Source organism: Pithys albifrons, chromosome Z (genome assembly GCF_047495875.1).
Source record: "Pithys albifrons albifrons isolate INPA30051 chromosome Z, PitAlb_v1, whole genome shotgun sequence".
Classification (NCBI taxonomy): domain Eukaryota; kingdom Metazoa; phylum Chordata; class Aves; order Passeriformes; family Thamnophilidae; genus Pithys; species Pithys albifrons.
In genome coordinates, this window is record NC_092497.1 from 12,870,875 (window position 1) to 12,896,460 (window position 25,586).

The 25,586-nt window shown below is 40.4% G+C and overlaps 1 protein-coding gene across 3 annotated transcripts in view; it reads left to right on the plus strand.

Moving 5' to 3' along the window:
• The first annotated feature begins 4,735 nt into the window (after positions 1-4,735).
• The window catches only part of NIPBL (NIPBL cohesin loading factor), a 140,891-nt gene continuing 120,040 nt past the window's right edge, over positions 4,736-25,586 (plus strand). For 2 of the 3 annotated variants that reach the window (XM_071581344.1, XM_071581345.1), the window contains exon 1: positions 4,736-5,396. The gene's annotated coding sequence lies outside the window, so the exon portion shown is untranslated. The remainder of the gene's footprint in view (positions 5,397-25,586) is intronic. The other variant, XM_071581346.1, reaches the window with a different exon arrangement.

A 25,586-nucleotide genomic window follows, 5' to 3' on the forward strand; every position in this document is an offset into this window, starting at 1 on the left:
ACATACCTCGGCAGAGGATTAAAGCGTGCCAGTTAGCACTTCCCAAACAACTCCTGTGCACAGTTTAGGAGTTTGTGTGAGTCAGGGACTGTTCCCAATACGCGCATGGGACTATCCAGTTCTGAAGAATAGAAGAGTTTAATAATACAGGCTTAAAGCATTATATGGTTACCAGCCCCGTGCCAGAGAACAGCCCCGGGCACGTTTAACCTGTTCCTTTGTATGCAGCCATTGGATCCTTTGGCTGACGGAGTTAACACTTCCTTGTCTGAGGAACGGAAAAGTTCTGCTGTCCTCCAAAGAAGGCGTTTTTAAAGGCCTGAGCCCAAGAAGCTTTTTTAACATACAAAATATACATGAGTATATCTCTGTCTTAAATATTCTTTTTACTGGCAGGTTCATTAAAAACAGAGTGGCAAAGCATCTGAAGCATGTTATGATAGTCTAATATTTCTTTAATCCATATAGATATGACTTTCAGCTTGCACTGAATACAACAGTCCTTAATTGTCAACTTCTGTTCTGTCCTTTGCTGGAAGAGGAATGTCCACATTTACCTGCTGGCTCATGAACCTTTGTATTGATTTAAACTTTCATCTTAAAAAGTGGAGATTAAAAAAAATAAAAGCCTGAATGCTTTTATATTTCTCTCTTGAAGTTATCCACAGTGCCCCTCAACAGCTCCCTTGTACGAAACTGCACAGGATTTGTTATGTAGCTAACATACAATACTGGAATGATACCTGCTTCCTTTTTAAAGTTCAGCATTGGTGAATCTACAGAAAAGAGCCTAAAGAGTATCTTTGCCCAGGCTTCAGATTACTTGCTGTGACAGTGTGTGAGTGATCATTTATCTTCCCCACAAAATCAGCTGTCATTAGATCTGTTCTTATGGCCTTGATGTAACCATACTGGGACAGTCCACTTGTCCAGCAGTCCATCTCTGAGACTTTCTTTCTGTTATATAACGTGGTTTATTTATTATGTAGATTTGAATTATAGTTTGAATTAGTGTTTTACATTAGTTTAACTTTATTCAGAATCCCTAGTGCCCTGCATAATATCAAGAGCTTATTTCAACATTCAAATGAAAGTACAAGAGTTTTGTCTTCTGGCATTTTTTCTCCACAGAAACAACTATACATTTTAATACATAAATCTGCCATAGAATTTATATCATATACAAACAGAAGCATGTTCTTAATGTGGTAGAGATAATGCAAGTTTGTCATTTAGAAAAAATTGAAAAGTATTAGCTAATTTCATATAAAATTGTTAGTAAATTAAGCTAAATAATTAGAAGAAGGAAAAAAATATTACCTTCATCTGGCTTATCAGAAAAAAGAAGTAAATTGGTAGTCCCTATCAGGCTGTAAGCTTACAGCAAGTATCCATACAGATGTTTTACTTCTCAGTCTACAGGCTCCCGTGGCTTTCTATTTAACCTGTACCACTGAAGGCCTCATACATAGGTTGTTTACTTCACACAAGGAATATTTCCCAGTGAATCAGTTACCTGGTGGTATTATTTCCCCCTGTGAACTAAAGTCAATGCAAAGAACATAACTTTATATTACTTCTCACACAGAATATGTTATTACATCCTTCCAATGCACTGTTGTGGTGCAACCTCAACATCAGATTCTAAATAATTTGAATACTTAAATTTAGGATGATCACTAATGACTGCATTATTGTATTACCTTCAGATAACAAAATCCCACTTTTTCTAGGAAAGTTCTTTTTAATTATTGAGAGAATATAAAAATATACAATCTTATTTTTAAATTATTTTACTGACATGTCATATTTATTTTAAAAATTTAGCTCAAAATACATCTTACCTATAAATTACTAAAAAATAAACATAACAATATTTGAGCATCCCATCAACAATTTAAAATGACATGTCCCCTAATGTTATAATGGCCCTTACAGAAGCAGAAATGGAAAAGCATAATGCTTTTTACATTAATTTTACAGGAAAAGAAGAAGGTCAAAAATCACACCTAAGAAAACATTGGTGCCAGTTGTATTTTTACTCCAGTATTACATGCTGTCCATAATTTATGAGGCTGAACATCATCATGTAGCAGTCAGGGAGTGAACATCAGAGTGACGAGGGCAAAGAGGTTTCTTCTCTAATTTCAACAGTGTACACACAAATACTGCTTTGCATCCAGAAAGCTTATCTCAGTATGCAGTTGTAAACAGCAGCAAGAGACACACCTCCAGTTTTCCATTTATTTTTTAAAATTTCTTGAAAAATATGTTTTTAAAACAGTTTTTAATTCTTGCCCTTTGAATTAGAATACTCTTTGAATAACAAGAAATGAGTCTCAAAATAAGAGACTGTGTAAACAAATTTATGGGAACCCAGTAATTTGTTTAGGGCAAAAGACAGATTCTCCCTCGACATCAAAAGGAGTGGGATTTAAGTTCTGAAGCTTTACCCTGAAACTTGCAGTTCCTTTTCTGGACTGTATAGGTGTGGATTTGCCAGGGGAATCCAGGGAGCTCTGCCCTCCCTCACACTGCGACCAGCTTTGTTCCTGCAGTGTGCGCTCCTCAGTGTGCCAGTCAGGGCTGCACGACTGCAGAGCTCCTCCCACACAGATCAGGGCTATCCCCACCCCGGGACTAAGGCCTGCAACAGAAATGAGGTTTTAAACGATTTTACAGTAGTCTTCAGATAACCTGAAGTACCTGATGATATCACTTTTTCTGGCCATTCAGGCATGATAAGATGAACCCTGTGCATACTGAAGTATTTTTGGAACACAGTGAGCCTCCATTCTGCAATAAATTGCTGTGAGTGGGTTTTTGAAGACAAATACAGGGAACCACTTGTCTAAATGCAGTAAAAAAATTTGATCTTTCATTTTAAAAAGTGCATTACAGCAATATGTAATAGAATAAAAAGTATTTAATTTCCTTTGAGAAAAAAACAATCCTGATTTGCCCATGTGTGTTACACATGACCTTCTGAAAGAACTAGTGACTTGTTCTCCTGTGCAGATGATACAACATCATATGCAGGTAAAATTGCCATTTCTATGAATTCTTTTAGTTGAACAGTATTGTAAAAGCATAAAATGGTTGAGCATCACTCTCACTGAAACCATACTCACACAGGTGTTGGGTCTTAGTTACCATGATGTTTGTACTGTCCAAACCATGTTTGGCATTTTTTGTCTTACTTACACATTAATTCACCAATTAAGAAAAAAAACCCTACTATCACAGAAAGACTCCATCAACATGAATGGGTAACAATCAGAAGTAGATTCCTGGGCTAACTTTGTAATTTTAGAATTAGGGTTTTTTTCCTAGAGAAGGTAAATATTTTCCCCCTTGAGCTACAGAGTTGCAACACAGGAAACACAGATCCAAGACTTCGGAACACACACACTTCCGTGGCAATACCAACTATTTCCCTTTATGTCACATGGATAACTTCAAGATTATAGGATTGATGCCATTTGTATTTACTGGAACAAAGGCATGGAATATATTCTTTTCAGAGCTCAGTTTATTCTGTCTCCATTAATATGAGCTATTAGATACTCGTATTTCCAGTATTGGATTACCATATGCTCTGGTGCCATCTTCATTCCTGTACTCGCAAAAAACCCACATACACTTGTAAAACGAACTTTGAGTCATCCAAAATTATGCATTTAGTAGTAGTTTAAGCTTGATAGGCCTTTTAAATCTGTACTGAAGCCACAGTGCTATTCAGAAAATCCTAAATGTTGGAATGGTTCAAGTGTATTGGTGTAAAATATTATTCCTTTGTGCAAATCACAGCCATCCAGCGCTGAAACGGTGTGTTTATATCACAGGGTATGTACAGATGTGTCCTGCTGAATCCTGAAAACGACAGTCAAGCAATGCTTTCTCCAGAAATGAAGAGATTTTTGTCCAAGTACTGAGAAGCAAAACGACGTTAAGTGAGTACTAAAAAACACAGTTAATTTATCGGATATAAATGCTTCTTCATTATTATTCTGTGCTGTGATTATTCATTTTTACCTGTACAGAGGAACACCAAAAAGTCTTTCAGTTTAGGACATTCTCTATCTCAAAACACTCCTTCACAACAAACAATTAAAATATTTCCAGTACATCTGATGGCAGTGGAGCATCAGCCTCCAGCAAAGGACATTTCACCTGAATACCAGCATTGTCCCCCATGCTGGTCCAAAAAGGTTGTTTTGAAAGCCGGTCGCGTTGGCAATGTCCGCTTGGAAATCCCTCGCCCCGGCAACGCTTTCAGCAGCGGGTGTTTCGGTTCCTGCGGCGCGGCCTCTCCCATCCACAGGGACGGACATGAGCGGAAAGAGAACTCCAGCGAGTGTCGCACCCGCTGAGGCTCCCGCCTTTGAGGGTTCATTTTAAGGCGCCTTTCCAGGTCTGCCTCCTGCTAGGCGGCATTTTGCAGTCCTCCTCCTCCTCCTGCCCACCACCCTTAGACAAGACAAAAAATAAACACCAAGACGTGTGGGGTCTTTCCGACGGTTCTTTCTTCACAAGTCCTCAGCGCAGGTTTAAGCATAAACTTCGGTCTCGTTCCGCACATCAGAAGAGAAGGGGAAAAAGAGAAAAGGGGGGGAGAGGGGGGAAGGGAAAATTAAAAAAAAAAGAGGAGCCGGAGGGGTGTGGAAGGGGAGAGGAGCCACGCAGCAGTGCCGGGCGAGGCGAGGGAGCCGCTCCAGCTGCGGCGGCGGAAGCAGCGCTGGGGGAGCGAAGGAGCGATCGGCGAGGAGGAGGCAGCGCAGGGAAGGGAAACGAAGGGAAGGGAAGGGGGAGGCTGCTGGTCTTTGGCGCCGGTGGAGGGAGTCATTCCTGGCGCTGCACTTCCGGTCGGCATTTTGTTCTGAGAGGGAGCGAGAGAGACACACACAGGATCCTTCCCCTCCTCCTCCTCGCCCTCCTCTCCCCCTGCCCCCCCGCTCGGTACCGACTCACCGTGCCCAGGCCGCCCCTCCCCGCCCTCCTGCGCTCGCACTCTCGGAGGGAGCGGCGGCGGCGGCGGCCCCGGCAGCGCTGCCCGCGGCACCCCCCGCGCCCCCGGCCCGGAGCGCGGCTCGGAACCGGTTCGGCGCGGCGCGGCCTGTGTTGATGTTGTGAAGGAGGCTCGGGGGGAAGGGATTTGCCTCGGCCGCACACCCCCCGGCTCTTCATGTTCGCTGCACTGAGGAGGAGACGGAAGAGGAGCCAGCCCCCCTCCCGGCCCGGATTATTGTTGTTATATTATCTCCCCTCCTCCTCCTGCTCCGCGGCGGCGGCGGCGGCCCAGCGGCGGCGGCGGCGGCTCCTCTGAGGAGGGAGGGGGGCGGATTTCTCTCCCCCTCTCTCGGATTCTCGTTGGATTCAGACGCCGATTTGCTCAGGTAATCCCCCCTCCTTGTCTCCCCTTCCCCTCCCTGCCCTCTCCACCAGCGGGCCGGGCCTCCCAGCCCAGCGGCCCAGCACTGCTGGGAGCCAAGAGGATTAGCTGCTATCCGGGGCAGAGGGGAGTAAGTGGCAACCGGAGGTGTTTATTTGGCAGCCCCCCTTGCTGCCTTCTCGGGTCTGGCGGAGCCGGCTGGCCCGGCCGGGCTGCCGGGAGGCCCAGGCCCGGCGGAGGGCGCAGGCCCGCCGGCCAGCGCCTTTACTCCAGCTCGGGGATTAGAAAGGCGAAGCGGCTGCTCATGACAGGCCTCAACGCGAGAGCAGCAGCAGGAGGAAACAATGCAATTAATTGCAAATGTGCACCGATGCTTTGCCATATTTACAACTTCACGTATGGCAAGGAAGGAAGGTCCCAGAGCAGACCACCCTCTGAAGTGGGCCAGGACTTAGTGGAGTAATAGAGGAAGAGAGACAATGTAAATATCCAGGAACAAAAATATTATCTCTCTTGGCTATTACCTTATCCTTCTAACCAGCTGCGTTCTGAACATTAAAAAGTTTGAATGCTTTTGATTTTATAAAGTGCATATATTTAATATCGGAATAATATTATTGATTAGTGTGCTAATAGTATATTTATAGCATAAAATAGTGCTTCAGGGATGACTGACACAACACGGACACCTGCAGACTCAGGAAATACATATAGGCATATTGTATCGGGTACTTTGCACAATCTGTATCTGTGTGCTGTATACATGACAGTAATATGTATTAAATTCAGAAGGAATACAGTTTTCTGCTTCTAAAAAACAGAAAACAGGCAAGGGATCATGTGCAAAGTGCGGCGTTTATGACATTTAAGGGACCAAGGGGAAGATGAGATCTTACCTAAATTACTTGAGAGTCAAATGTAAATTAAATTAAGTGAAAAGTGAGGAATGCTTAAAAAATGTCATCCTTTCTTGTCAGTCCATATCACTTTGAGATCTCAAGGTTGTTATTGGCTGTTAAGTGTCCATGATGTTTGAATATGTAATTAGGTGTCATTTTAATAGGTCAAATGTGTTTTGAAAATGACTTTTGTTTAGTGCCAGGTCTTTATAAATTAATGGTAGCTGATTTACAGTAAAGTAAATCTTGGATTTATGAGTGGTAGAGTTGAGAGTGTTACTTAAAATTGAGTTAGATTTAAAACGAACACCCTGTGAACTGTTAAAAGTAATCCTACAGAAATTATATAGTTACAGGAAATTTTAAGATACAAATTTTTCATGTTTTGCGTCGAAAGAAATTTTTGTAAATGCCAAATGAGTATCGTCATTACATAATTTGTCCATTTTTCAGGATTTTAGTTGTTCAGGTAGATTTTTGGTAATAATACATGGCTACTGTATCTAATAGAGGAACTTTCTGATGCATTTTGTTAAGAGTCTTATAAATAAAATTGTGCCATCATGCCTCCCGCCTGTCCTGATACAGGTTTAAAAGGGTCAAGTTAATATAGCTGTCACGTAGAAGGCGTGTTTTTAATGCTGTAAATCCGTGTAGTAGTCAGTAGCGTGTCCGTGATTTGTATTGGTCAGGGAGCAGTTTGAATTTTAAAAAGCCAGAAGATCCTGCTGAGCCCCAATCCCGGCCTCCCTTCCTCCCACTAATCTCCCATTCCTGTCTTTGTGCTGCCTAGTCCTGTTAGACACTGTTTGCAACAGGGCCTCGGGCCTACGTGCGTGGAGAGGAACCATTTACACTTCGGAAAAGCACTTTTTACTTTTCAGCTTTGTGAATTGCAAGAGGGGGCCCCCAGTCCTCTGCAGCTGTCCCCACCTCACTGTGTAGCAGCGGAATTGCTGTTTTCTTTTGGCCCATGGCGTGCGTGGAGGCCGAGGGTAACTCTGCTGTACAGGAAAGAAAGGACCCTGCAGAAGTAGTTGTAGTGCTTGGGTAGTTTTCATCATCAGGAAGCGACGCTGGCTCTGGCGTTTCCTTCGTCTCTGCTTCAGGCAGCTCCCGTTCTAAAAAATAGGGGTTTGTTAAGCTAACAGTAGTGAACTTTTCTGTCTCATTTTTCATTTGGGGAGGTTTGCTTTAAATATACCCGATATGAGCAGGAAATGAGCTACTGAAGTTGCATAGTTCCTGTCAAGTTTATCTTGCCAGGGTTGTGTGGTTCTGTTTACAGCACCCTTCTTTTTTTTTTTTTTATCAGAGTGCATGCAGTTTTCTGGAATGAAAAATAGGTGTATGTGTAAAGGAAAATATAAGATGTTGTCTGTTTTTATTTGTAATGACTTTTTTGAGTTTGTTCTTGCAAGTTCTATGTGCTTAATTCTGAATTAGTTGCTTTGTTGCAGTGTGTTTAGTTTTACAGAAATATTTAATGTTGAAATATTTATAAGAGGACTTACTTTATATTGAATTTTTAGCACGTTTAAGAGAGAGAATGTGAATGGGTGAAGCAGGCCTGTGGCATTTCAATCCTACTTTTTCTCTGATGTTAGGAGTTTATACTGGTCCACTGTTAATCACCACAGCTAGCTGCTTAAGGAGGATGTAGCTACTTAATTGATGTTCTAGAAGTGCAAAATTAATTATTCTCAGAATGTTAATTGCAACAACTCATTTAACAAAAAGATGAAAATGCTTCTTGCTGACTTTTATTTTGTATGTTTGACTACCTTGTACATTTGGGATTGTTTCCTGTGTAGAGGTTTGATTTTTCTTTTTTTTCCTCTCAACTCCTTAAATATTTTACCCGATGTTACAAAAATCTTTTCCTGAAGTCTATTGCTGTTGATTAAAGTTGTTCTTATACTTTTTAAAAAAGAAAATGTAGAGACAGCAATACCAGTAGAATAATTTTATTTATTTTTACATTTGAAATGTTTAAATTTTAATTTAGGACAACAAAACAGTAACTAGAGAGAAAAAAAATTACTTCTGAATATCTAGACCTAGGAAAGAAATCAAGTCTTCAAATTCACAAATTTATGATTTCTAGAAATGATTTTAAGATGTGTCTATACTATTCATGAGCTTGGACAACAATGAATATATTTAAGTGGAAAAACATGAGTAGCGATATCTTTACACTTTGGTGTCTGGTGGGTATGAGGGGGGTCATGCTGCATTGGGGTGACTGCTAAGTGCTATAGAACAACTCAGTAGAAATATCTAACATCTGAAAGAATGGCCATTTCAATATTCATTCCACTTGTTTTAATCTTGTTTTTCACATGCCCTTATTGGGGTGACTCAGGTCAGGTTGGCTTCTGACTTTTAGCCGTCAGGAACAGTGAACACTCCGTGGCGCTGAGAGACCCACAAAGATGTGCTTGAAATTGGCAATACCTGTGTATTGTTGCTAATCACTGTACAATAATGTTAATAATCAAAAAGGAAATAGTTTTGAAATTACAATAGTTAGAGGCTTGTAACCTAAAAATCTTCAATGTAATTTGTCTGTATTTGTGTTTTTATTTTCTTTGTATTACAAACATACCTCTTAGTAGCTGATCCTGACCCCCAAAGTGAGAGAAGTGCTTTGTATTGACATCTACACACCTGAAGAGTGAGAAAATTGTGTTTGAGGAGATTGTGCAGGGCCTGTGGTTTGCGTCTCACTCCCTGTCTCTACTGTTGGCTATGGAAAATTTCACTTGCAGGAGGGAGGGAAAAAAGGATTTTGGCCCAACTGTTTGTGGAAACTCAAAGGGATTCGAGTCAGATTGAAATGGTTATTGATGCTGTATTTGAAGGGTGCACAAATAACTTTAAAAAATAAAAATATCAAATGCCAGTTTTCATGTTAAAGTCAGAACATTCTTAATAGAAATTTGTTATTTTTTTATGGCCTTTAGAGTTTGTATCAGTTGGTTTTAAGTGTTTTTCCAAACAGAGATCTCTAAAATCTTTATATGAGTAGATAATTTAATTTTTCAGTTTATTGGTGTAGTTTGAGTTCAAGCTCTTGGTGTTTGGTAGCAGTGTGTGTACATAGACATGCCTTTTAGAGCAGAAAGCACAAGGGCACAGAGTGAGGGAGTGAGACAAGGGAAGAGCAGAGTGAGGAGCTGGGCCTTTAACTGCCCCATTGTGTTCGACCCTGCCCTTGCAGCCCGTTCAGCGCCTCTCCCAGTGCCTGGGAAATGCCAGCTGACTGGGACACTGTTACAACGTGTATGCCTGTCATTCACCCACTGCCTTCTTACATTGTCTATGCATACAATTGTTTCATGGAGGCTGAAGTGTTTTCATATTTTAATTTGTAGAGTTATCTCAAAATAAAGCACTTTGCAAACATTAGAGAGCTTTATTCTTGCACATCTGAAAAATGTTACTTCCATTTCATGGATGAAAAACTGAAACTGAATCAAATTAGTGAGTTTTAAAAGCTTATAAAGCTTGTGTATTTCGACATGGTTTATTTAGATTTTTAGAGTTACTTTACAGTACTTAGAAGTTCATAACATTGTTTTTCTTGATTTTATTTGTAGTTGTTTGCACACTACATTTCAGCGTGTTAGGCTCATTGTTTCTCCTCCTGAATCCCTAAGAAGTATAGAATGGGTTTTTACTGATGGCCTTAAACATCTGTTAAATTTCAACTGTCTTGATCATGCCAACAATTGGAAAAGAATAGATCTCCTGCCCTGGAAACCTAAAAAAGAGTCATCCTCCATATCGTGAAGAAACCAAACTCTCTTCGTTTTTCAGGGAGAACAGACAACTGTATCATAACTCAAGTCATAAATCCAGCAAGTATTAAATGTCTTGTCTGCAGTGTGGAACACAGAAATTCAGAATGTTACTATTCCTATCCAGTATTGCTCATTCCTGCCGGAAGTTATCCTTAGCTTTGGGGTTTGTCTCTTGGCATAAAACTCTGCCTCTTAACCTGATAATCGTTGCAGCTGATGCAAACAACGCAAACCTCTGCACCTAGTGGTCAGACCCCTCCACTGCCGTGTCAGGGTGTTGTGCCCAGCTCCTCTAAGCCTCTTAGGAAAGTGAGACTGTTCTGAGGGATATTTACTGCACTCCCAGCCAGAAAGGTGATTTGGGGATCTCAGGAAGTCCAGGCCCAAATGTCTAACCTGTATCAGGCACAGAAGTTCTTACCCTTTTTTCTCCGCATGTGGTTCTTGCATCATATGCTTGAGGCATCATGGCTCAGAGGCTGTATGTTATGGACAGGTACAATAAGTAATACTTTGCCTTATTATTTTTTTTGTTTCCATCTTTGCCTATGAAGAGGTTTTTCTGTGAAATTAAGTTTGTGGAGGTTTTCTGTTAGTTTGTTGGGCTTTTTTGTTTGCTTTTTTTTTAAGATGAGTTGATTTTTATAAATGTCAGTTTTCAGTGAAAGGTCTCTTGAATATGAAATTCTTTAATCAGTTGGATTTATTAGCTATGTTTTATTCAAATTCCTTAGCAGGAAAATGATCTCTCCTAGGGAAGGGATCTCTGTAACTCCTGCTTTGTTTCATCACATACGTGTCATGTGCTACATGTTGAGGGAGTGTTCCTGTGAATAACAAGAAATGGTATATGCTCATTTAATGAATGACTATCACAGTGCACAGGGACTAAATTGTAGGTATAAGCAATCATAATTCTGACATTTCTTAATACTTCAATGCTTGTTTTCATAGTACTAACCTTTTATATTTTTTTTTCTGTTAATACAATGTAATGTTTCAATTTCCTTGAATACAAACATAGTGCAATCTCTGTCTCTCTTGTTTGAGCTAAGTCTTTCCTAAACTCTGTTGACCAGGTACTCAGAAAGGATGAGGTGCAAATATTTTGTGCTTGAAATTTTGTTTTCAAGTCTTGGGTCTTAATACTGTCCCTGTTTCTTGCACAGTATTTTCTCTTTGGAGGTACTGCTTTCTCTTCCTCTTCAGGTATGCTTGCTGAATAGTAAGGATAGGAAGGAAAATTTAGAGGGTTTCCTCAGATTCTGTGTACAGCAGCCACCTTAATGACTGTAGAAAAAATAATCTGGAACCTGCTTTTTGTAATGTAAAAGCTGGGAGAGTCTAATGAGGCTGTGCTGAGAACTTACAAGGAGTGCTTTGTGGAGATATGAAATATTTTTTCTTTAAACTTTAGTGTTTTGTTTCTCTGAAGGAAAAATTAAAATTCTGCTTTATGAGTTGTGTCTTGAATTTCTAGTTAAAACAAGGAGATGTGTTTGCCTTTTACTGTGTGCATGCTGGATTTTCCTTTTTTTTTTTCCCCCAAACAGTGGAGGATGAATTTTCTTCTGCTAGCATGCTCAGTAACGGTTGGTTCTTCCTGGCAGTTTCCTTTAAAAACTCGTGTTGGGGCATAACCTGTAACATAACAAAACTTCAGTGCATCCTGTTAAAATTAAGCAGCTACAAGGAATTGAAGCATTGCTTGGCAGTTACTACCTGACTTCAGGAGTGCATGTTTCTCCCTGCATGTAGGCAGATGAGTAGTGTTCTCTCAGTGTTCTCACACTTACTGTGTAAAGGCAATGATTTTGCTTCTAACTTTGCTAAACTGCAGTTATTTGGGCCGAAATCGTCCATATTGAGTGAATGCCTTTTATGACTTATTCTCTGAATAACATTTAAAAAAATGTAGTTCACTGGCTCTTCGGGGTCATGACAAAATAAAAATATGTTTAAAAATGATTCTCAACATTTTCTTCAAGCAGTTGTAACACCACCAGTCCTTGGGAAAAGGGATTTAGGGTTTGAATGTGAGGTAACTTTCTGCATTTTGGTGCCATTTGGAAAGCTGTCCAAAATTAGGCATGCTATTAGTGTCTGAAAAATCAGCTGACTTCTCTGTTTGTAGGTGTTATTGTTGAAAACTTTCGTATGCACAGCAGAGCTTTCCCAGTGAGTTCTAAGCAGTGACATCCTACAGGCTGTTGGTTCTCTGGTGTCCCTTCCCTGCTCATCCATCGCACTAATTAATTTGAGTGTGTAAAAGACGAGAACTGAACTTGCAGTCGGCTGAAAGGGTGGACACGTGGGGAAGGATAGTGGGAACCAACTTACACAGATGGGGAGGAAACAGGAGTTTGAAGGATGGGTATTGGAAGGAGGCAGGAGTGTGAAATTCCTGTGGAGCAGGGCCACAGGTGTGATCAGAGGGCCGGAGCTCATCTCCTGTGACACAGCCAGACCACTGGGATTGTTCAGCCTGGAGAAGGGAAGGCTTTGGGGAGGCTTTGTAGCACCTTCCATGTACTTACAGGGGGCATTTCAGGAAAGCTGGAGAGGCACCTTGTGAGAGCCTGTAGCATTGGGACAGGGGGAATGGCTTTAAACTGACAGGGGGCAGGTTTAGTTCACATCTTAGGAAGACATTTTTTACTGTCAGAGTGGTGAGAGTGTGATCAGGTTCCCAGAGAAGCTGCAGCTGCTTCGCCTGCCCCATCCACAGAAGTGTTCGAGGCCAGGTTGGGTGGTGCTGCTGGGAGGTTTCCCAGCCCAGGGCGGGCTGGGTGATCTTTAAAGTTCCTTCCTACCCAAATTCATTTTATGATTCTATGAAATAATGACTAAGCTGCAAGGACTGGATAAAGGAGCTGATGGGGCAGATACAAATGTTCAGAAAAACAAAGAGCTGTGAAACAGCTTTAACAAAAGCCAAGACAGAAGGATACTTTGGATTTGCATGTACAGTCAAGGCAAGTAGTTCAGGGATGAGAATGGATGGGAAGTATGTTCTGATAGAGGCCAGAGAGGGGAAGGAGAAGAAATGGCCTGAGAAGCCAGAAGTACAAAACAAGGATTGGCTGGGCAAAGAAGCATTATTTCACACAGAGGAATTCATTGTTTGAATTGTCCTTTTTTCTTTTTTTCCTTAACTGAAAAAATTGCAAAGAAAAAAAAAAAGCTCAGAAATATGGAGTACTTCTTGTAAGAGCAAATGATAGGGGATTCTGCAGTTCAGATTAGCTGTGTAGTCTACATTTGCTGTCTTTGTCATCACGTTTTTTTCTGACAACTGTGTCTGTTTCACTGACTCTGTAGAATGAATTGAATTGTATTTTTAAATTTTTTTTTAATACAACAGGTTATATGAATGTCTCCTAGGATTTGCCTTCAATATTGTTTATTCTGCCTTGGAGAAAGGGATAAATTCTTGAGTTTACTTTCAGTCATATTTTCTCTGATTAAACATTTTGGTTTCTCTTTGGTGTTCAGTGTGTAGCCTTTTGCCTCAGTTGCTTCACATCATTAAGCCCTGCTCCAGGGTTAGGAGTCTTAATTTCTTCACAGACTTTTCTGTAGTCTGTATTGGAATATTGTAATACTCCACAAATACTCATTTTTTGGATATTTTTGAGGGTGGTATGTAATTGTGCAAGTTGAGAACTGAGATGCAGAAGTTGGTCTTTATTAACTTGGAAAGTCTTGACTGGGACAACTGCAGGACCTTACTTTTAAATTAACTTGATTTCTTTTGCATCATAAAGTGTGTGATAATAGTAGAACAGATTTTGTTCATTTCGGTTACAAATGTGACTAATCAGCTTGCAGAAAAAAAGGAAGCAGAAATATTTACCATTGGTAATAAAAATAGATTGAGATTCCCAAGAATGGCATTTTTCTGTTTGCTGTGATCTGGTCTGCAGCCTCTTTCCCCTCATATTCTCTTTGGTTTTGGTGTGGCGGTGTCAGGTACACCACAGACCTTACGGCCTTCTGAATAGCCTCTGATTCATTTCCAGAGCAGATCCCTCCTGTAAGCTGAGGGCAGATTGGGCCTGGAGGTGGCAGGGGAATGTTATGCAATTACGTGATCCAAGGACTGTCAGAGTTCTTGAAGGCAAGGGGCATTTATTAACTTTTGATTGACTTTGCAAAGACTTTCAGCCAGAGGATGCGAGATTTCCTCATAGGAGTCTAGAAAGCTTTGAGTTAATGCTCAGAAAAAGTAATGTTTTAGTATTTGTTGATAATCAACTTACCAGTGCTGAGTATTCTGTTTTAGAGAGTTATTCAAAGTCAAATCTCTAATGTTTTTTATTACAAGGATTTTAACATACAGATATGCATTTAGTATAATACATTTTTAAGCATTGCCTTTTCAAATAGCTGTTATAGTGCAGTACGTAAAATTTGCAATCCCAATTCCTATGTCATAAAAGGGATTTGGAGTAAGATCAAAAAGGGAACTGTGTTGTGATACTGCTGTTGGAAAGGTCAGCCCTTGAATGTCACTCAAAAATTTGAGATGTGTGAGTGTGCAAAAGTGAACTCACAGCTCTGGTTAGTCAATAGAAAACATTGGTTAGTCAACAGAAAACATTGGTGAGATTTTTACATCCTGAAAGGCAGTTTAAGGCACTTTATTTGATAATTGTGTTCTTTCTTCCAGGCTTTCCCCTTGTTCTAAGTAATTCTGTGCACTGTGATGTGGTGCTCCTTCAGCAGTAGGGTTGGGAGTGCTCACTACCCCACAAAATCTTAGCACCAGTTGAACACTCTGGTGGGTAGTGACAGATGTGTCTTTTAATGTCCTACTACTGCATGAGGAGAGTTTCAGAATGTTTGATACCCTGAGCAGGTGTTCTTCCTGTGTCTTGCTGAGCTCCTGAGTGAGGTGTTGGAGGCCAGTATGCCACGCAGAATAGTCAGTCTGGTGTGTTGGGTGTGTGCACAGCACATATGTGGCTGCACTTCCCCACTCCGAAGGGCTTGCCCAGGCTCTCATGTGAAACAGGTATTGAGCTGCCTGTTCTGCAAAAGTACTGGCAGTTCTGACATGCACCGAGGCAAACTTGCAGGTGAGCTCTCCTGGTGATAATTTAGGTGACTAATGACTTAGAGAGTTGTAGGAACACTGTGCACTCTCAGGTCACTGCTATAAAAGATTATTTAGAGTTGTGACTCTACATATTTACTCACTGGAGTAATTTCCTCTGGCATTCTATCTAGCATGATGTAAAATTTAGTCATGCTATTTGCAAAAATAGATAATTTATTTTTAACGTGGAAAATGTAATTAAAATATTTGAGGAATTGCAATAGAAGTGGTATGGCTTAAAGACTGTTTTGTTTGTACTTTGGTAAGTATCATTACATAAACAAGCCATCTTATTACTGGAAAGTAAACAGTTTTCACATCACACTATAACCTTACCCTCCAACCTGGAGAAAGAATAATGAGAGATACTTATTTCATTTAGCAGCATGTTGAATTATTGTATTGAATTAGCAGACTTTGGAGCAAGAATTCTCTCATACTCTGTAAATGTTTTTATTTATTCCTGACAAATCTTTTGTTATTGTTAAGATGTAGTGATGGCCTCCTACTTGTGATTTCTTTGCATAACTTGCTGAACTCGAAATAAATTCAGCACTCATTTAGCTTGCTAATGCACTCACCAATGGTGTGTTAATTAGCTTCAGATAACTGAATAGGGTTGTTTTTTGTAAACACCTGTGTAAAATGTGTATATATTTGGCTGAATAATAACTCAGATACTTGTCCACTTAAAAGAATAGAGTTGTGTTTGCAAATTTGCCTTAACATCTTTTAGAAATAAAAATACTTGACAGTCTGTGTCTTAGAAGATAAAGAGGAGGATGTTTGTTGTGAGTAAATAGTGGGAATAATTAGCAGTGGGGGGAGCTCAAGTTCCTTGTAATATGAACCTGGAAAACACCAATGTGAGTGAATATTGGATTATGTGAGACAGGGGTTTGGTGCTGTACAGAGTACTACCCCTGTCAGTATGGATTTGCATCTCAAACACGGATATGATCATGTGTGCCAAGGCATGCAGACAATAATGTCAAACCTGTAGCCTGGCAAGGCCATCTGTGGTTCTGCAGGCTCTGAGTTATGGTCTCCCATGGCAACTGTTAAAGAGAAAAACGTACTATGACTTGAGCTGTGTCCCAGAGTGATGTCCTTTGAGTTTAATGTGGAGAGTTTACTTTTTTGTGGAGGTAAACAACCTGTTGACACAGGAACAGATCTTTTCCTTGCTGCTAAGCCACCCTCACTCACTTGGGTGTTTTATTACAGAGATTGGTAAGTCAGTGATTTCACTAGTGGGCCTATGCAAGGAGCTACCCAAGGATAGTGTGTCTGCCTGTGTAGGTGCCTCAGCAGCCACAATAAAAAGGAAAGACAGAGTTTTAGCTACTCCTTATGCCTATTTTCGTGTGTGAGTCTTTTATATATCAGTCTTGGTTTAAGTCTAAGGTAGTTGAGGCCTGATCCATTTCAGCTGCTTCTGGTTTCTGTTCAAACGCCATGTAAGTGAAACTAGAAGGGTATCCTGCTTTATTTTTGGTGCTTCTACATTGTTAGAATATTCCCAGAAGATGTGTGGCTTCTGTGTTTCTTCTGTCCTAAGGTAACTTTCATTTTGGAAAAAAGCAAATGGTTCTATTCCTTCTACACCAGCAAAGCTGCGAGGAACTGAGAATAGTCTCCAAAACGACTTGGGACTTGTCGTTAATGTTCCACAGTAGAAAGACTGAGCTGCCTCTCTGAAAGGTGGGTGTTGTCACCTGCATCTCGGGCAAGACTTGCAAAGATCAGCTTTAGCTTTCCCACAAAGGTGCTGCCCTACAAATGTATTTATAGCAGTGTTGTGGTGTACATCTTACCTTATACACACTTTCATTCTGCAGCACCTCAATATCTTTCCTGAACTGAGAGGCCCAGAACTGAACACAACACTCAAGGTGTGGCCTCACCAGTGCCCAGCACAGGGCAAGAATCACTTCCCTGGTCCTGCTGGCCACACTGTTCCTGTTACAGGCCAGGATGCCACTGGCCTTCTTGCCCACCTGGGCACACTGTTGGCTCATACTCAGCTTCCTGTTAATCCAGACTCCCAGCTCCCTTTATGCCTGGCCACTCTCCAGCCACTCTGTGCCAGCCTGTGGTGCCGCAGGGGGTTGTTGTGGCCAAAATGCAGGACCCGGCACTTGGCCTTGTTGAACCTCATCCCACTGGATTTGGCTCATCTGTGCAGCCTGTCCAGGTCCCTCTGCAGAGCCCTCCTACCCTCCAGCAGATCAACATTTCCCCTGAACCTGGTGTCATCTGCAAATTTGCTGATGCTGTACTTGATCCCCTCATTCAGGTAATCAGTAAAGGTATTAAAAGAGGACCAGGCCTAACACTGAAATCAGAGTCCCACCGGGATGTCAGCCTTGTTGACCTTCCCGGTGATTCTGACCCATAAGCACTCAACCTGATCATGACTAACCTCAAGTTCTGTAGAGTCGAGAGTCTCTCCAACATACAGAGCCAGCCCTCCACCTCTCCTCCTGTGTCTTCTGAAGAGCACGTAGCCATCCATTGTGTTGACATCCCATCTCTTGTTTGCCGGTCCCACTCACTAACACTCCCTGGAGCCGCTTAAATCTCCCACGGTTGGTCCTGGCAGTGCCTGCTCGCCTACCTGGCTGCCAGGAGGGACCGGTTCAGGGTGGGCCGGGGCTGCTCAGGTGTGCTGTGCTCGAGAACCTCCCTGCGCTGCTCAAATCTGAAGTTGAACACTGACGGGCTTACCCTGATTGTCACTGTCACCTCTGCTGCTGCTGTCACCAGCTCAAATAACCTGTACCAAATGAGCTGTTTTCTGTGAACAATGAGGGTTAGATTGGAAATAGTCTATATAGTCATGACTGCCATCTACACAAAATTGCATAACGAGTTAAATATCTACATACATACACAGAATATGCAGACCGTTGCTGTGAGTTGCTTTCAGGCAGTCTGTTCGGTAGACCAAAACCACCTCCAAATGAACTAGTAGGGGTTACTTGGCAAGTGAAATACCAACCGGAAATTGATTGTGATTCTCCAGAAGCCACCACAGGTAATTCCTGTACAGTGTAAAAATAGAAATCATGATGATTTTGCTGATTTCCCACTCTGCAGTAGTAGTAACTTGGGTAAGTCTTAAGTGTTTTTGTCTAAAATGGTACCAGTGAAAATGGTCAGAGGTTGCCAGAGTTGTTATGCTGCTGTGCTGTGTAAGGTAAAATTACGTGGATTCTGCTGGACAGTATTATTGGGGTACGTCGGGCATCACGATTTATTGGGGTCCCCTTATCCCAAGCAAGGGGACAGGGTGAATGACAGTCAGAAGAGCTCAGGCACAGCAGGCATCAGAAGTCTTGATCAGAAGGCTTAGAAGAGTTTATTCAAGACAGTTTCACAGAGTTCCCTCATAGCTCGTAGTAGTAGTTCCTAGTAGTAGTAGTAGTTCTAGTTCCTAGTAGCAGTAGTAGATCTGGTAGAAGTAGTTAAGTTCTATTCTCAGTAGCATCCACACCTTTTATATCTTCTCACATCCAGCATGTCATGACATTATTGGCTAGCCCGTTCACCTCACATTCACCAAAGCATCTCATTGGTCACAGAACCCCCCACGCCACAGGCAGTCTCGTCTCTTTAAGGGAGAACTCTAAACTACTTACCTTAAGGGATACACTTACAGTCACCCCTACACAGTGTAAGAGGAATTAGTCAATGACTTATGTCTGTTTGAATAGTTGATAGTGTAGTGATTGTGTGTCTTTATTCTTATGTAGTTATACGTATGGTGTACATATATTATGTGCAATATGTTATATTGTTGGGTATATGGGAACAACCAGGGTAATTGACAGTCACTAAACATTGGGATGTGGGTGTTTGAAGTGTCCAATTTCCCCATACAGGCCAACTTTTGATAAGATGGTAGAAACAGTTGAAACAAAAATTCACTGGTTTAGATCACCAAATAGTCTCTGGAGTAGGTGGAGGTGAAAGGCTTTTCGTCAGAGTAGTTTTCATCATTTATGATAAAGTTCCCATGACCTTTCTCTCATTTGTGTGAGTTTTGTTTCTTTGTTTGGGGAGTGTGTTTGTTTCGGTTTTGTTTTCCTTTGTAACTTTTTTCCCATACATATCTGCATTCAGGTGTATATCTCAGGTTTAAACTATTACTCTATAATATTTAAGAATTTTCAGATATTGATAGGTTGGACAGAAGAATTCAGTGCATCTGTGCTCTCACAGATTGCATCCCTTTCTCACCACTGCTTCCGTTGACACATTAATACACTGCGTTGTTGGGCTCCTCTCCTGAGATAGCAAAAGGAGCAGGTTTAATCCTAGTTTTATTTGACATTTATGTAATAGATGTTTCTCTTGATCTTTGCATGAAGCAGTGGTGTTAGCGTGAAGGAAACCTGGCAAATGAATAGAACTGAGAGAAAAGGAAAGCAGTGAGAAATAGAATAATTGAACCTAAGAAAAGATTTCTGCAAAACACTGTTTTGAAGAGTTGCCAGTAACAACAGTAGTATGAAAGGAGGTGTATTAGTTTTTGCTTTACCAGTTGAAAATAAATGGAGGGAAAGGGAGATTAAAGAAATGGTTAGTGCCTTTCTCCTGTTTCTCAAATGAGCTCTTAATTACATTAGAAAGTTAAAATACTGATTTCTTCTTGAGTATCCCCTATCAGGATAAGATTAGGTCATCTCATTCTCACCCTCCTATTTGTGTACTATATTGTCCTTTCTCATTGAAATGAATAATGAATCAGAGACAGTGCTGAGAGAGCCGGAGCTTTCAGAGGCAGCAACCACTGAAACAGTTCAGCTGTTATGTGGAACCTTATCCTGTGCTTTATGTCAGCACCTTTAGTGCTACTACTCTTACTCAGCATCTCTGGTTCTCAGGTTATCCGGCATTTATTGTTTTGGATGTTAATTTCTATTTGCTATTGTTGTTTCTTGATGTGTTAATTTAGACAAGCCACAGGACTAACTTTTGTCAACTGATCATGCTATTTCTTGCTCCATTTTTTCTGTTTATGTACACAATACAGTAAACTGTTTAAATTCTTTTAGATTGTGAACAGTCTAAGTTTAAAATATATGAGTAACAGTGGAGTGATTCAGACTCCTGCTTCTGTGTCTTTAATCCAAGCCTACAATACAAAATTTTCATAAAATTATCACACTAATGAAGCAGTTAGTGAAACTGAAATCCTCCTGATGTGTAAAACATATATATTTTAGGGCTAAACTTCTGTTGTCAAAGAATGACAGCAGAATGTTTTTGTGTGTTGGCAGAGCTGTATTTGCACTTGTGCTGCGTATCAGTTGCAAAGCCGCGGGAAGTCACATGTGGTGACTGTAGCTCGGCTGGTGCACAGGAACCTGAAGAACACACCTAAGCCAGAATAGCGACAATGTACAGATGGAGGAAATCTTGAAGATCACAGTTCTTGTACTCAGCTGAATGAAAACTCATTCAGCAGGTCATCAGTGAAAGAATCAAATCCATCCCTGAAATAAGCAGTCTTTCAAAAGTGGTGAAAGAGCAGAGTATTTCCTCAGCTGTGTGGCTGCCTCCTAACCCAAAAGTTGCAATAACCCTTCAGTCAGAGGGAAGATGGGATAGTTCGTGGGTACATACAGTAGGTAAATATAGTTGTGTTTACAAGTGTATATATGTAATTTATCCATAATCAGCAAGTGTTCTGTGCTTTTCAAGGAGAATGTTGTTTGAAAAATGTATCAGGGTGGAGAACTCCAAGGACTTGTGAATATCTAGGAAATGTACTTTGTGTGCAGAAGACACAACAAAGCATTTGACTATTACTGTGAAAGGGACAAATGACAGAGGAAGTTGGCCTTATGGACAGTGTGGAGGAGGGGGAATGAATGTGATATGAGACAAAACATGAAAGTGATATGTAGTACCAAGTGGGAGAAACTGCAAAATCTTGCAGCCGTAACCTTGTGGGGTAGAGATGGAAGCTGCTTGAAGATAGAAGCCAAAAATTTGGCTCAAAATGCCCTGAAGGCTGTTGTAACAATGATTTTTGCTGTGGGCTATGGAGGCAAAATCAGTCTGAAAACAGAATGTAAATGGCGTGATCAGCTGAGGAAGGAAGATGCTGCCAACCTGAGCAAGTGTGACAGAAGGCTGCTGGGATGGTTGGGGGCTGGAGCATGAAATTTAGCAGGAGAGTGTGAGGTTTGGTTACCTTGGTGAAGAGAAAGCTAAGAGGGATTGAAATGCTGTCTGTAACTAGATAATAATGACCATGTATGTAGAAGACAAGGCAAACTCCTCTGAAGTGACAAACAAAAGAAGCAACAGCTGCTGTTGCAATAAGGGAAATACTGATTGGACTTAGCAGGGAAAATTTTGCAGTGCATTTCCATTCTTGGAAGTATTCAGAATTTGTCTGGGATGGTCCTCAGTGACCTGAGGTGACTTTGAAGTTGCTCTAATTTTGAGCTGAGCCTTGGTCTGGATGTCCCTCTCGCCCTAAACAGACCTATGACTTGGTCATAAAACAAGTGGACCTATGACTGTGTTTAGAGATATTTATAGCTGGAAGCAACAGAAGTTATGGAGAGAAAGTTTTGTTAAAATACTGGTCCAGTTCAGTCTTAGTTGGGTGACACATTGAATATAATCCAAGCATGAATATGACGTTTCATTTAAGCACAATGTTTGAAAGTTATCCTCCTGTCTAAGATGAGTTATGGGGTACCTTTCATGGATTTGGTGGAATTAGATATTTCAGTTAGATGAAGATGTTTATGTAAGAAGTAGCTTCTAAAATGCAGTTTCAAAATTCTGGATGCAATTTACTGCATTTTCATATCCAGCTTTCGAAATTCTATGTTTACATGATGAAAGAAAGAATAGGAACTAAGCAATTTATATAGAGGTGTTTCCTAAAGTTCTAACTCAAAGCAATTATAAGTTCAGTTTCTTCTTAATATTTTTATTCTTTATCTCCGATTCCTGTGGATGGATTTCTCTTGTAGATGGAGATTGTTGTTATAGGTTTAACTCAGTGTTCTTTCACAGTAGTGATATTTAAAGAATGTAATATAGTCTTTTCTAAAGAACTACTTTACTTTAGCTACTTAAAAGTTATTTACTGGTAAAGGGTCAAATTTGGTAGGTAAAGTGCGAGAAGGAGTGCACTTTAATGTAATGCAGTATTAAACATTAAACTGAGACTATTTAAAGTATATGCAGTTTTTCAGTCTGTCAGAAGAGGTACATCTGTGCAGAAATAGGAATATGCATTGAGATTGTATTGATGTGTCTTTCCTTTTTGCTCAATAAAAAAATTAATCTGTTGGTTTCAAGTGTGGAGGATAGTAAGAAGATTGGGAAAGTTTATTTTATTTGAAAACTTACTTTTGTAACAGAGGGAAGTTGCAGTGCAGCAGTTTGAACTGACTTGTTTACACAACTTCTGGGGTTCAGCTGGCTCATGTCCAGCCAGCTCAGAGTGTTTACTGAGTGGTACTCCTAATATTTCACCTATTCATGCAACAATTCCCAGGGTTTTCCTTTATCTTCTTCCATTTCTGAGCTTGTGACCAAGCTTTTTTTTTTTTTTGGAAGTGATTCTCCTGTGGTTAAAGTTGTCAGGTCTGTAAACTGCTTGTGTTCTACAAGGGGTTGCAAAGGGATGATACAAATGAGCTATGGATTTTCTGTAAGGATTTACATCTGGAATGCAGAGGAGCTACAGGCCAAGGCAATGCAGGAAAAAGGGAACATAAACTGACTGTGAATAAATCCAGTCTGGAAATTTGTATAAAGCTCTAAAACACAAATGAAAGAGACACTGGAGTTACCTTACAGTAAGAATGGTGAAGGTGAAATGTTTAACTAGTTAAGAGAAGTTGATGAAATTACTAAATGCTTCAAGTAAATTACGTGATATAAATGATAATGGTCTGGACTTCATGGTCAGGGAAATCCTTAGTTGTTAAGCAAGCAGTGTGGTAAATAGTTTAATAATGTCCAGTATATTTAATGTGAAAAGATGAAATCTGTAAGTAACAAAAGTTACAAGAACCTGAATGTTTTATTACAGGACTAGTATATTTAGCTCTATTTGGAATAGTGGAACTTTGGTTACACCTTCAGCACCTGATAGTTCTGTATTGTACCTGTCTTTGAAAAGGAGATTAATATCTAGTTTATTAAGATGGCCTTCTAAATATACAGTGAACATTACATTTTTATATTGATAGCTAAAATTTCTGTTATTTTGGTTTGGTTTTTTTTCTGTTGTGAATGTAAAGTCATTTGTATTACTCGAATATGAGATGAATTTGCCCCCCTCGCTTTCCTCAGCTGGAACTTACTATTCATGTGTAAATCCACTGATGCTAATAGGATTAAAGTTTCTGAGTATCTTAAGGTGGAAATGAAACAAACATTTATAGGGCTGCTGTTTTCATTGAACTATTTGTGCCAGTATAATGTAGAACCTGAATAAGTGGTGTGTTTGAAAGGAAGAACCTAATTAGATGCTGCACTTCAAGGTGGACTTGAAGAAACAAATGTACTTGCTCTGTATGTTGCTTTTCTTTAAAATGAGTACAATAAATGGTGTTGATTTGCAGCCATACTGCCATAGGGAGCCATTTGAGGTCTGAGAATGGCTGTGTGATGCACAAAGAATCCTAGAGTCAAGACTGACTTTGTAAATACGTTTTGTATTATAGTTTCTTTACCAGAACTGTTTCTGTTGGTAAGGTGAATTTCTCTGTTTCAAGGTAATAGTCTTGGCTGTTTAATTTCTACTCTAAATTAGCTTTCGTCTGTCATCCTGTATTTTCTGGGGATGCTTTTGTTGTGAATGCTGTTGTGAATGACTATGATAGATTTTAGAAAAGTTTGTGGAAGGAGTGAAGGAGCTTGAGTAGTTTTGTGTTTTGTTTCTGTGTATTTTAGGGGAGAAGTGCCTGGGGCCTTGAACAGATGTATGATCCCATTTCTTCAATTCGAAGAAAAATTAAGATGTCAAGAGTTGAATTTAACTGGACTAAAAATCAGTTAGTGAATGATTTTTCTTTTCAGCCAGTTTGGAGGCCTGTTCCTTTGCTGTGATTTCAGTTCATATCCTGGATTGGTTATGGCAGAGAAAGACATATTTTATGAAAATCAGAGACCACAGGAGTTTTGTCTCCACCTTGAACTGCAGCCTTAGAGCAACCGCAGTGGACTTAGTTATGAATCTTGCCTTCTTTGCCCAACAAGGTCAGAGATCCTCAGCTGAGTACTGGAAAGTACTTCATGAATTACCCTGTCCCAGGAACTCAGAGTGAATGCATCATGATACTTGGCTGTATCATTATTCTTTGCTAGGTGTTAATATAATGAGAAGTTCAGAACCACTTGTAGTCACTCATATGGAATTTCTAACCCTGGCAGTAGAAAAGGCATGAAAACTTTTCAGAGTGCTAATTCTGTTGTGTTCTTTTCCACTGCAGCTTTTTTATTAGTTGAAAATTATTTGAAAATGCCTTGGAAGAAGAACTTGTAAGTTTGGCAGTTATGGAAAGATAAATGTTTAAAATTCTTGAAGTTTACAAAATTCATGTGAAACTAGGCAGAATTTCTGCTGTTGTAAAATTTATGTTCATACAAGCAGACTCAACTGTGAAGTAAAGCTGCAATTCAAATAAGAGTTGATTGAGACTCTGATAGTATTACTTTAATATTCTGGGTTACTGTTGGTTATTCCTCCCTCATTTCCTGACATGCTAAGTTGCAACAGCATTTCAGCTTGCTGACTGTCATGTGTCACTTTCTGTAGTATTTCCCTACTATCGAGATATGTCTTGTGAGATTGGGAGTGCTGTGCGATTCCTTGGCTGATTTCTTGCAGAAAGAAACAGTTGTACCAAGTTCTAATACTTTTCTACCAGTCAGCTGTCTGAGAGAGAAACACAATTTGTTATTGGGCCTCATGAGGGCTGGCATGACCAAATGTGGCATGAGCTCTGATTAGTTCTCCCTGACACATTATCAGAGAATAAAATCCAACACAGCTTCCCTTTCTGTCATTGACCAGCACCCCCATGGCACTGAATTAGGAGTAGGATGCTGTGTGTTTATGGATAGCACACCTGTAACCTGATAGATAAGGGTTATCTACAAGCTGATAGAAAAGGGTTGAAGGCTGAAGTTCAGGTTGGTATGAATGCAGGACACAAAGCTGCATGAAACAAATTCTCCTTGGTCCTGCTGCACGTGAACAGCTTGTTTTGCTCTCCATCTCCCTGCACAGACACAGGGAGGGAATCGGACTAAGTGTTTGTGTCTAGAGCTTCTGATGATACTGTGCTGCTTCTTTCCATTCTTGGTGGAGTAATTGGACTCTGTGGAGTGTGCCAGAA